This window comes from Peromyscus californicus, unplaced genomic scaffold, assembly GCF_007827085.1.
Source record: "Peromyscus californicus insignis strain IS unplaced genomic scaffold, ASM782708v3 Scaffold_11__1_contigs__length_118956290, whole genome shotgun sequence".
In the NCBI taxonomy this organism is placed as follows: Eukaryota; Metazoa; Chordata; class Mammalia; order Rodentia; family Cricetidae; genus Peromyscus; species Peromyscus californicus.
Window position 1 is genome coordinate 114,789,253 of NW_026294402.1, and position 12,554 is coordinate 114,801,806.

The following is a 12,554-nucleotide window of genomic DNA, read 5'->3' on the forward strand; positions in this document are numbered from 1 at the left end:
CTCTTGTGCTGGAGGTGAGATAGTTAATTGGATATTTGAACAGGAGAGACAAGGAACAAAGACTTTACAGACCACAGTGACAAAACCATTTAGAAAGGACAGCCTCCCAATATGCTTAATTCCCACGAAGGACAGATTGGTCTAGTTTTCAGTTATTATTGTTTACAAATGCAGATTCCTTCCCTTTCTGGCCTCTTAGCCCGCCCTGTCTAGTGGGGTGTGCCGCGTGAACAAGGCCCTGGAGCAGGTTCAGGTGCCCGTCCCTGGACCCCAGCACTGCCCAGGTCTCCTTCTTAGAGACAGACAGGCTTCCTAGCGGTAGGTCACATCAACCCAACAGAGCAACGTGAAATGTCGACTAGGGGACCTCTCGATTCCCAAGCCAGGAACGTTGTTTCATTTGTTGTTGTATCTCCAGAGCACAAACAGAGCCTGGCAGACACAAGGGTCAATAAATATCAATTCTACTAAACTTGGGCTCCTGACCACTCCCAGCTTTATTCTCAGCAGCCCCATTAGGTTTAATTTTAATGATTGTGTGCTTGTGTGTGTGTGTGTGTGTGTGTGTGTGTGTGTGTGTGTGCCATGATGCTTGTGTGCACCATGATGCACATGTGTGCTTGTGTGCGCTTGTGTGTGTGTGTGTGTGTGTGTGTGTGTGTGTGTGTGTGCAATGATACGTGTGTGAAGGTTAGAGGACATCTGCAATCGTTGGCCAAATTCTAACACGCTGGTGTAATCACTACAGAGGCTGAGAAATGTCTTGGTTTTATGTGGTCTGGCCATTGTCCATTCGCAGTTCACTCACAGGGATGTGACGCTGCAGCCCCTCTGCCGTCAGTGTCTGCCTCTAATGCTGTCATTACCCTTCCAACTCTCCTTTCCTCCCCCGTCTGAGTCCCCAGAGACCAGTCAAGACTCAGTCTTGGATTCTGGAAGCACTCAATGTCTTTTTCCTCTTCATCTACTCTCCAAATTATTCTTGTAGCCTCTTGGGATAGCAGAGACCTGTTTCCTTCCTACACAGTAGCGGGTCTTCCGTGTCTCCCCCCACCCCCACCTGTGTTCCAGGTGGAAAATGCTTTTGTTTGTTTCTTTCTTGTTTGCTTCATGTTCACAGAAACCAGATCTCTCTGGTCTTCTCCTAGAGGTAATCACAGAAGTTATGAAGAGCTTTGAGAAAAAGCATCCATGAGAAGTGCTATTTTATGTTTCTCTCTCCATCTTTCATGTGCATGCATGTGGTAAGCAAGTGTGTGTGTGCATGCTTTTGCAAATGTGTTCAGGCATGTGTGTACACCTGTGTGTGTGCTCATGTGGAGGCCCCAAATTGATGTTGAGAATCTTCTCCCATCTGTCTTCTGTAGCAGGAATCTTAAAAAGTCTCGCCAGTTCCTCAGCTGGTCCTATTTCCTCAGACTGGAAGCCTCTGAGTCCCTCATCCAGAATGGGTCTCAGCTGAACTGCTGCTAGAAGCCTGAAAGCTTAACCAGCCAAAAGCTTAACCAGCCAAATGCTTCTAGTTTCTGGTCCTCACGCCTTATATACCTTTCTGCTTTCTACCATCACTCCCTGGGATTAAAGGCTCACTTTTTGTAATTAAAGGCGTGAGTCACCATGCTTGGCTGTATCCTTGAACATATGTATTTCTGCCTCTGGAATGCTAGGATTAAAGGTGTGAGTGCCACCATTTTCTAGCCTTTGTATCTAGAGGCTGTTCTGTCTCTGAGCCCAGATAAGTTTATTAGGGTGCACAATATTTTGGGGAACACAATACCACCACAGTCTTCCACTTTATTCTTTGAGGTGGGGTCTCTGGTAAGCCTAGAGAGCACTGGGGTGGCTGGTCCAGGCAGCCAGGTTGTTGTGGGGAATTCCCTATCTCCACCTCTGAAGACCTGAATTGCAGGCTGGATGCCATACTGACCCCACCCACCCACCTTACATGGGTCCTAGGGACCCCAACTCCATTCCTCAAGCTTGCTTAACCTCAATGAGCTGGCACCGTCATCTCAACCTGCAAAGAGACATTTTACTCCCCAAGGAACTTTAAAATACATGAAAATTGAGGTCACCCGACATTTAAAAACTCAGTGTGAACATTTGGTGTACACAAAAGCAACTGAGCACCTTGAATTGTGTTGGCGGGAGAGCGTTTTCATCCAGTCGTAGCTATTTACCGAGCACTTCTTGTTGTGAAGGCTTTGTCTAGAGTGCTCAGAAACACCAGGGAATGATGTGACTCCCTGGCCTTCATCCCAGGAATGACTAACGAGAAGACGTACCCATACGAGGTGGCCCATGCCTGTGACCCCAGTCCTTGGAGGGTCAGGAGTTCAAGGTCAGCTCTGATGCCATAGTGCTGGGGATAGCCTGGGCTACAGGAAGACTTGTCATAACTCCGAACAGCACAGAGTAAGAAAATGACAGTGTGTTACAAGCTGGCAAGTGGCATGGAGTAAGAAGAACACAAAACAACCTAGAGGTCGTCAGGATAGAGGGACAGAGGGCAAGTTCATCTGTCTCCCTGCCTTTGGTGATACCTCATTTTGCCATGTGATTGCAAGCTTGCTGTTGAATCTCAGCGAATAAAACCACAGCAACTAAGTTATAGACCAGAGTTGGAGGGAGGTCAGGAAGGAAACACCACACACAAACATGTGCACATACACACACACATGCTCACATACACACATGCTCACACACATACACATACTCATATACAAGCATACACACACAATCACATACACACATGCTCACACACTTTCATGCACAGCCCTGGCTACATTTCTGGGAATATTGTTAACTTTTAGCCCTGAGCACAGATGTGGCTGACTCAGCTCTGAGTTCAGAGAAGCATTGTAATATGATTTGCTTATGGAGGTCATGAACCAAGTCTGGGTTTTTATTACAGGCAGCCAGTTTCTTACAGCAGGAAAGATCGTAAGAGTCATAAATCAACATCCCGTCGAGGATCATCTCTGAGATCGCCCTGTTCTCCTCGTTTGGTCCAGCAGCAGCAGCAGCAGCAGCAGCAGCAGGACCCAGGACTGGACACCACGCTCAGCCACTGACAGGACTCTGTGACTGTTTCTGCTTCACTGTCGCAGGATGGAATCGATGCTGCTTAGGAAAGGAGCAGCGCTTTTAAAAGCCGCGATGTAGTAGGAAACAAATAGCTAATGATAAACTATTCAATGTTCTAAAACCACCGTGCAGAAAAGTCCTATACTTACCAGAAACAATAATTACATTCTCCACATTTCTGTTTCTGTTTGATCCATTTGCTTTATCTCGCCTCAAGACACACAAGTTGCTTACTTGTTTGTTGTTGTGAGACGCGGTATCATATGACCTCACACTCCTCTGCAGTTAAGCCTGGCCTTGAACTCCCAATCCTCCTGTTGGCATCTGTCTAGGAATGCAATTGTAGGTGTGTGCCACCGTGCCTACGTTTTCTACTGACTCGCCCTCTGTCCATCAGCTTTCCATTGCTGCGACAAAATGCTCCATAGGAACAAGTGACTGGCGTGTGGCTTCAGTCCGTGGTTGGCTGGCTCTGCTGCTCATGTCTGAGGCAAGGTAGGAAGTAGGATATTGCGACTGCAGAGCTGTGTGGTGGAGGTGACTGCTGGGGCAAGAATAAGGCGTGATGTTGCCTAAGGACACACCGCCGAAGACCCACAGCCACGGGCAGGTAACTCGCGGATGACGTCAGAGCTCTCAGAATCCAATCGGTCGCTCTCTAACAGCTCCACCTCTGAACACCACTGCCCTGGGGTCCAAGACTTCCTCACAGGAGCCTTTGCAGACAGTTTACATACAAGCATCGCGGGGTCTGGTGTCTTTCCTACTGCAGCCTGACTTGGACTGTGCATTTCCATCTGCTGCCTCTAGGTGGGGCTATTGACAGGAAGGCCTTGTGTGCTTTGTGTCTCTTGCTAACTGGAAGCCCTCGCTAGTCCACACCAGAGTGGATCCCCCTGCAGAAGGGCAAATTGTTTACCCTTTTGCGCTCAATCACGGATCCTGAGAAGCTGGCTTCCAGAAGCTCCCCATCCTCCTGGTGTTAGGTCACTTCATGTTCCAATCGCAAATATCTAGATGCTTATTTATTTTTCAGTTCTGCAGATGCATGAGTGTTCATGTCGAACCCAGCTTTGGAAAAAGCGTTTTTATCAGCGACAGACGTGTAACTGCACTACTCTTCAGAAGTAGAGTAGTGTGTGCTCTTCCACGTTGCCTTTCCTGGGTTTGTGTTTTCTGCCCTGTTGCTGAGTGTGAATTCCTACTGGCTCTCAGCTGTCTCTCACAGAGAATTAACTCTGTAAGTCACCACACATGGGAGGATATGCCCCCAGCAGGGCCAGGGCAGCCCACCACTGATGGGTGGAGGGTTATGATGAGTAGCCCATTCACAAGGTGGGACAACTTTAGTGCAATCAACTCGAGCTTCCCAGGTCCCCATGGGACAACGAGGAGGAACTGGACTCAGTCCTGGACCACTTCTTTTCTGTAATGCCTCTCTCCTCCCCTTTCTCTCGGAGCATCTCATTAATAAATCACACGCCCCTAGATTCCTATCCCAGGCTCTCCACCCCAGGAGCCTCACCTCAAACAGGCCGTGTATGAAAAGGCATAAGCTGGGTTCAACATCTGACAGGAACTTCAGGAGGTGCCTCTGTGTGTGGAAGGCTCCACGGTTGCATTTCTGCAAAGAAAACAGGGCATGCTATGCTTTGGAGTAAGCCTAAAAGAGTTCCTTGTGCATCTCCTCTCCCCCCACAAAGTAATAGTATAATACTTGTATAATGTAGTTTCAGTGAGAACTGACTTAATGATCTAGACTCATTAAAAAAAATTAGAAATAGATTTGTGTGTGGAAAAAATGTCATGTGGAGGTTATGTAAGGCCGGATCCTGCACCAAGACCCGCAGGATGGCAGAGAGAGGACAAGTAGGGCCACCTCAGAGATTGCAGCCTGCCTGGGAGGACATCAGGAGCCATGCCTGATGCCATTCCAAACTCCATATTTTCCTGTGTCTAAGGGACAAAAAGAATTTATATATCTCAAACCCATTCTTTACAATTTTAAAAAAGATTGTATTAATGTATTATGCATGTATGTATGTGTGTGGGTGTTTTACCTGCATGTATGTCTGTGTACATATGTGTGCCTGGTGCTCATGGAGACCAGAAGAGGGCGTCATTTCCCACAGGACTGGAATTACAGATGAGGTTGTGAGCTACTGTATGGGTGCCAGGAATGGACACAAGTTCTCTACTTGAACAGCCAATTCTCTTAACCATGGGTCCACCTCTCCAGCCCCCAATCTGAACTACTTTATATCTGTCATATATAGCTAATGTAAAATAGTATAAGATAATAACATTATATCATAATGGGGTATTTTGCTCACAACATACATCCTGTGTGGGCGTGTGTGGAGGTCAGAGGACACTCTTAGGGGTTGCCCCTGAGTGTCACCTACTTTCTTCCTGAGAAGGGTCTCTTATTGGCCAAGTAGGCTAGGTGATGGCCAGGGGCCCCAGGGACCCTCCTGACTCTGCCTTCTCATCACTGAGACTATAACCTCTTGGCTTTTGAACATGGGTTCTGGGATCAAATGCAGGTCCTCACGCTTGTGATGCAAACACTTTACTGATTGGACCATCTCCCTAGCACATGAGGAATTTTCACATCACTGGCATAAATGCCGAGGTGGTGATTGCCACAATGTAAGTTAAGTCTGATTTGAGTTCTGAAGGAGACTGTGACATCTCTGTCCAAGATGATTTGGGCCACTTAAATTCCTACCAACGTATAAGTTACACCGTTTCTCTGCCTTCTTGCTGCCATTTGGTGTGGTCACCATTTTTCCTCCACCTTTTGATAGCTGTGTGCCAATATCTCAATGCAGTCCCAATGTCCATTTCTCTAGCGGCTAAAGGTACTGAGCATCTCTGGGTGCCTGTTTGTCAGTTGGGTTTATTCTTTGGTGATATATCACTTCATGTTTTTTTTGCTTGTTTGTTTTTTTGGTTTTGGTCCATTTTAAAATTGGATTACTGTCGAATGTTAAAAATTCTGTATGGATTCTAGATACGTTCTTGGTTGCGTATGTGATTTGAAGATGTTTTCTTCTAGCTTGTCATTTTTTTCTGTTCATCTTTAGTAGGATTATTCATAGAGCAGTGTTTTAAACTACCATGAGACCCAATTTCTTCATTGTCTTATTCTCTCTAGCTTCATCCAACAAATACTTATTGACTATGTACAACTTAGCCACAGAACGCTGCAGACACCTCATAGTAACCAAAGATTTGACATGGCTCTGACTTCAGTGTTACTTCAGTCAGTGAGGATCCCAGAGAATGCTTAAACAGTTAATGCCAGGTAGCTGGGGCTAAGTGGGGTGCAAGGTGCAGAGCTATGTTCTTGCCTGATGGAGAGGTAGTAGGTGACGGTTCTAATTTGCCATCTCTGTGCCAGGAAGTACCCAAAATAGCATAGTAACATTATTTATAAGTCCACTTCCTCCAGGTTACAAATGATAATTTTCATAGCTAATATATGCAAGATTTTGTTATGCACAAGACAATTTCATATGCATTGTATCAGTTAATTTAAAACATTCCAGGGCAGTAGAGAAGGTTACAGTGTTTTGTATTTGGTGAGCCTAGGACTTGGCTAGGTTAAGGGGCATGTCCTAGTTCACACCCAGGAGGAGATGAGCTCAGATTAGCACTCTAGTCTTGTGATTAAAGCTCTTTTAACTCTACCCAGCATCCTCTAGAGACATCCTTTTCCAACCAGTACAGACTCATCAATCTTCTAAGAAATAGACTGAGTTCTGTTTTAAAAGAAGATGGGTTACAGTTCCTTGTGTGCTCAAATGTCAAACAGCTTGTCTTTATAGAGGAAGATTCCATTAAAACCCATCCAGTGGTCAAGAGCATGCTGAAAACGGAAAAAAAAAAATTCTTCTCTGAGTCACAGCAGACAAAAGAGGGGATACAGCTTTCTTTTTTAAAAATTAATGTTTAGAATTTTTTATTTGGGTGCTTGTTTTTATGTATGTCACATGTATGCAGGTACCCATGGAAGACAGAAGAGAGTGCCAGATCCTTGGGAGCTGGAGTTAGAGGTAGTTGTGAGCTACCAGATGTAGTTGCTGGAAACAAAATTCAGGTCTTCTGCAAGATCAGTGGTGCTCTTAACCACCGAACCATCTCTCCAGTCCCTGGGGGGATGGATCTTACTGGAGCTTGGCTCAGGATGGAGTGAGCATGGAGGTCACAGTTTGGGACATTTTTTGCCATGATCTTGGACATCCAAATCATTTTCCAGATGCCAAACCTTTCAGATGACACATAGAAAAATCAATATTATCTCTGGTGAGGAATCAAAGCAGGCCCCTTCCCAAACTGAAGGATTGCAATGGGGTGAGGCTCCTTCTACTTTATGGGTTTCTGTTGTGGAATATTTACTTGACTATGTAAAGGTATGTTGCTTATGCTGCATTTATTTAATTATGCAAAGATGTATTGCTGTTTCACCTTGCCTGCCTGTGGCACCTGATTAGTCTGATAAAAAGCTGAATGAGCCGGGCGGTGGTGGCGCACGCCTTTAATCCCAGCACTCTGGAGGCAGAGGCAGGTCGATCTCTGTGAGTTCGAGGCCAGCCTGGGCTACAGAGTGAGTTTCAGGACAGGCTCCAAAGCTACACAGAGAAACCCTGTCTCGAAAAACAAAAAACAAAAAACAAAAAAAACAAAAACAAAAAACCCGCTGAATGATCAATAGCTAGGCAGGAGAGGGATAGGCGGGACTGGCAGGCAGAGAGAATAAGTAGGAGGAGGAATCTAGGCTCAAGATAGATGATAGATAGATAGATAGATAGATAGACAGACAGAGAATGAGGAGAGAATGAGAAAGAAAGAGAGACACCTAGGGCTGGCCAACCAGACACCAACCAGCCATGGAGGAAGCAGGAAAGTAGAACATACAGAAGGAAAGAAAGGTAAAAAGCCCCGAGGCAAAACATAGATGAAGAGAAACAGGTTAAATTAAGTTATAAGAGCTAGTGGGACAAGCTGGAGCTAAGGCCGAGCATTCATAATTAATAAGTCTCCGAGTCATGATTTGGGAGCTGGTTGGTGGCCCAAAAAGAAAGCCTGCTACAGGCTTCCATTAGTACACTCTTCCTCTTATTTGGGATCTTGCTTAAATCCTTTAACGATTCTTCCCTTCTTTCAAAATCCTTAGGTGAGACGTTAGGACTGAGAGTCTGAGAGTCTGCATGAGACAGTTACATACCAAGGCAACTTTGCAAAGACTGTGTCAAATAACCTTTGAGCCCAGCCCTGACTCCTAGGAAGCAGCCCTACTGAGTCTGTGAGAAAAGAAGCCCTTTGACAGTCTACACTCATAAATCTACCTTGTGGGGTTAGGATCCAGCTTCAGAAGCTGAGATCATCACCAGGTCTGGGGAAAGTGAATCTCTCTGCCACTTCGGGGCATGCCCCCAGATTCTATATTCTACCCCAGTGACATCCATGCTCCTTATGCTCTGTTCACAATAGCAAGGAAATGGAAGTGGCCTACCTGTCCATCAACAGACGCATGGACAATGAAAATGTGGTGTATGAACACCATGGGGTTTTATTCATCAGTGAAGAAAAATGGAATTATGAAATTTTGTGGAAAATGGATGGAACTGCAGTATATTATATTAAATGAGGTTAACCCAGGCCCAGAAAGAGAAGTGCTGAGTATCATCTCTCATATGTGGGTCCTAGCTTATAGTGTGTGTGTGTGTGTGTGTGTGTGTGTGTGTGTGTGTGTGTGTGTCTGTCTGTCTGTCTGTCTGTCTATGGGGGAGTGAGTGTTCATAGAGGTCAGGAAATTAGCAAAGGGCTCATGAGAGGTAATGTGGCTGTTGGCCAGCCAGAGAGCAGGTGCGAGAGGTAAATTTAGTTGGTTGTCCACCACTCTGATCATCTCCTCTTCTTGACTTATTCCCGGTAGGAATGCCCCAGTTTCAGGGTACTTGAGATGGCTCAGTGGGTAAGGGTGCCTGATGACCTAATGCTTACCCCCTGGGACCCACATGGTGTAAACTCAACTCTCAAATGTTGTCCAGTAACCCCTGTCTTAGGGTTCCTATTACTGTGAAGAGACACAATGACCCCAGAAACTTTTATAAAGGAAAACAATCAATTAGGGCTGGTTTACAGGTTCAGAGGCTTAGCCCATTATCATCATGGCAGGAAGCATGGTGGTGAGCAGGCAGACAGGTACTGGAGAAGGAGCTGAGAGTTCTACATTTGGATCAGCAGGCAGCAGGAAGAGAGTGTGAGCCACTGGGCCTGGCTTGAGCATTTGAAACCTCAAACCCCACCCCCAGTGACATAATTCCTCCAACAAGACCACACCTATTCCAAGAAGGCCACACCTCCCAGTACCACTCTGTATGAGCTTAAGGGGGACATTTTCATTCCAACCACCACACCCACCTGCATGCCTTGGAATTTGGATGCCCATGAACACATAAAATAAATATTTAAAAAACACTCTAGTCTTTACAGTGCTCACAGACTGTATTCTTTGAAGAAAGACATAGGGGTTTTGTTTTTATTTTGTGTGTGAGTGTTTTGCCTGCATGTAGGTCTGTGTGCTATGTGCATGCCTGGTTCTTGTGGAGGTCGGGAGAGGGCTTCAGATCCGCTGGAACTGGAGTGACAGAAGCTTGTGAAATGATATGTGGGTGATGGGAATCACACTCTGGTCCTCTGAAAGAGCAGACAATGCTATTAACCTGTGAGCCATCTCTCCAGCCCAGTGCATGAGGGTTTTGTTGGGTGATGTAATTTGCACACAGAAGACTGAACTCATTCCTTGAAGTTTGTAATCCCAGCCCAGAAAATGGCATCACTCATAGCTGATTGGTCTTCCCCACCAGTTAGCAAAATCAAGATAATCCTGGCTTGGAATAATCCTCACAGGTGGTTCTGGAGCTCCAAGTTGACATGAGATTAGTCATCACAATCACGTATTACACAGATTTTCCCCAGTAAGAGCACATACTGGTTGTGTTCAGTAGCAGGAGCTGAGACACGTGGAGGCAAGGTGGGAGGGAGTCTTGCGAACTGTTGAATGTTGTACTGTGTGGATACTAACTGGGCCTGGTAGATAAATACAGTTGGAATGGATAAATAATAAAATGCACACAAAATAAGCTTTCATTCATTTTAGCAGTTTAAAATTCCCTCGAGGGAGGAAACTGGTTCTTTAGAGAAACCAATACGATGCCTTACACGTTCTTATTTAATTTTCCACCCTCGCGGCTCTGCAAGGCGTTTTTCCATTTACACTGCATGCATTTACATAGGCCACGACCTCAGTGCGTTGACCTGTGAGATTTAGACTTGGGGGTTTGAAATCACCCGGTGTGGCGCTGTGGAAGCGTTATTCTCACGGAGTCGCTGATCCACCAGAGGACAAATGCCCAGGTGTTTTCCCATCTGAGGCTGAGGCAGCCTGTACCCCGAGGTCCCGGGCTTGCTGGATGTAAACGCGCAGTGCAGCTGTAGATTGCAGGGCAATCTCGACTCCTAGTCATTCATTAGTGACCACGGACTGCAGGCACGTGCCCGCAATGCACTCTTCACTTGAAGTAGTCATATGCTTACTACCCCAGAATTGCGGCGGGGCCCCGCGCGGGATTAGAACAACCCCATGAGCCAAACGCGTAGTGTGTGTTGAACGAATGAGCGTGGCTAGCGTACTAAATTACCAGGAGAAAACCGAAATACAGACCGGGGTCACAATGGTGACTTAAAAATACCCTGGGGGCAATGAAGTGAGAGGAGGCGTTGATGAAGGAGAACCACGCTGTCTTTGGTGAGGCTGGAGCCAGCAGATCGCACTGTTCTTAGGACCAGGCAGGCCCAGGTTGCGGTGACCCATTCCTCAGCGGGCAAGTCTCCAAGGCTGCAAAGCCTGCCTACAGCTCTAGGGATGACTCGAAGTTAGGTCTGGTGTGTGTGTGTGTGTGTGTGTGTGTGTGTGTGTGTGTGTGTGTGTGTGTGTGTGTGTGTGTGTGTGTGTGTGTGTGTGTGTGGCGGAGGGGGAGGGTGCTCACGATCGCGACCCCCGCACCGCACTGCGCCGCAGCCCGCAGCGCCCCGGGTGCGCGCAGCCCCAACCCCGCCTCTTTCCCATGCGCCCCGCCCCTCCCGGCGCGTGCCACCCGCGCACCCGGGGAGCTCGCAAGGAACCCGCGGGGTAGGCGGCCGGTGTCCCGGCGCAGGCGCGCTGGTGTCGCCGCCGCTCCCGCCAGCCGCCCAGCACGCGCCCCCGCCCCGCCTCCGCACGCGCCGCCGCCCCGGGCGCCTGTGATTGGCGGTCAGCGGGGCCGGCAGGTGGCGGCGGCCGCAGCGGCTTGGGCTGGCTCTGGCTGGCTGCCTGGAGCGGGCACCTCCCTCGCCGCCGCGCGCCCTCGTCTTGCCCGCGCTGCCGGGCTCCAGTTGTGGCTGTGGCCCCAGCTCGGGCGCACCAGGGATCTGCAGCCTCGCGATTGCTCGCTGAGGGCTGCGGCAGGTGACCCGGGGTCACCCGGGGCGCGGTGGCCCTGAGTCTGGCCGCCATCCATGAGCCTCGACGCGGACCTGCTCCAGGCCGACCACCCCGGGTGAGTCCTCGAGCCCTCCCCTCCGCGCCCGCAGCTCGATGCCATGCTCCCCTGTCACGTTGCGGCAACTTTTGGGGTGGGTGTCTGAAGATGTCGCGCGCGCGCAGTCCCCCGCATTTGGTGCGCGTCTCGGACCAGGGCTGCGGGGCAAGCCATCCTGCTTCCGCGAAGGGGCTGGTGGGGACTTGAACTTGGCCCGGACGGAGTCAGGTCCGCCCCTTTCCGTGGCTGCTGGGGCGGGAGCTGGCCGCTGCGTTTCCGCGCTGGCCACGTAGCGCTCGGGCTGCGGTGTACCGCGCACCTTGCAAGGGACTCGCGCACTGGCGGGCGCCTCAAACCACCCGGTGCGCACCCGGCAGCTGGCCAGCACGGGCCACATGACTCTTTTTAGACTCCTAATGTTTGTAAAATGGGGCTAATTAGGGACTCGCCGAAGGTCACGGCCGGTGCGCAGCGTTAACCCCCAAGGCGGACTTGCGTCTGGGCTCAGTCCCCGACTGCCAGTAGAGGAGAGGTGCCCTGGTGAAGGTACTGGGCGCGGTGTCGCTTTTCATCCTGGTCTCTTTTTTCATTCCACCTATCTACAAAGACGCCAGACTTGGAGAGATCACGAACCCACCACAGGGTCTCGACAGAGGTTTTGAGGTAACCTCTGGATACCTTCCATGTGAGAGTGTTGTGGAGCGTTTGTGTGGTGGGAACCCTCTCAAGTGCCGCATCTGAGACACCATCCTCTTCTGGTCACTTACTTGACTGATGTTTCTGCAGAATGCGGAGTCGGGGACTCTGCTAAGCGCTGGCGCTTACAAAGGCTGTGTTTGACTTCCGGTCTCCCAAATAAACCCTGTCCACAGGACC

General features: G+C 48.7%; 1 protein-coding gene and 1 long non-coding RNA gene across 4 annotated transcripts in view; one reads left to right on the forward strand and one right to left on the reverse strand.

Annotated features, from left to right (window-relative positions):
- Window positions 1-2,889: 2,889 nt before the first annotated feature.
- On the reverse strand, window positions 2,890-3,841 carry LOC128105087 (uncharacterized). The gene is made up of 2 exons (XR_008216202.1): window positions 3,237-3,841; window positions 2,890-3,123 (listed from the first exon to the last, which is right to left on the reverse strand). It is a non-coding gene; the product is annotated as an uncharacterized LOC128105087 (long non-coding RNA).
- A 7,541-nt stretch (window positions 3,842-11,382) lies between these two features.
- Window positions 11,383-12,554, forward strand: part of Myrip (myosin VIIA and Rab interacting protein) — a 193,738-nt gene continuing 192,566 nt past the window's right edge. Inside the window, exon 1 of one of the 3 annotated variants that reach the window (XM_052724427.1) lies at window positions 11,383-11,696. The gene's annotated coding sequence lies outside the window, so the exon portion shown is untranslated. Of the gene's footprint in view, window positions 11,697-12,225; window positions 12,342-12,554 lie in introns of those variants that run through there. The other 2 variants (XM_052724450.1, XM_052724435.1) reach the window with 2 other exon arrangements.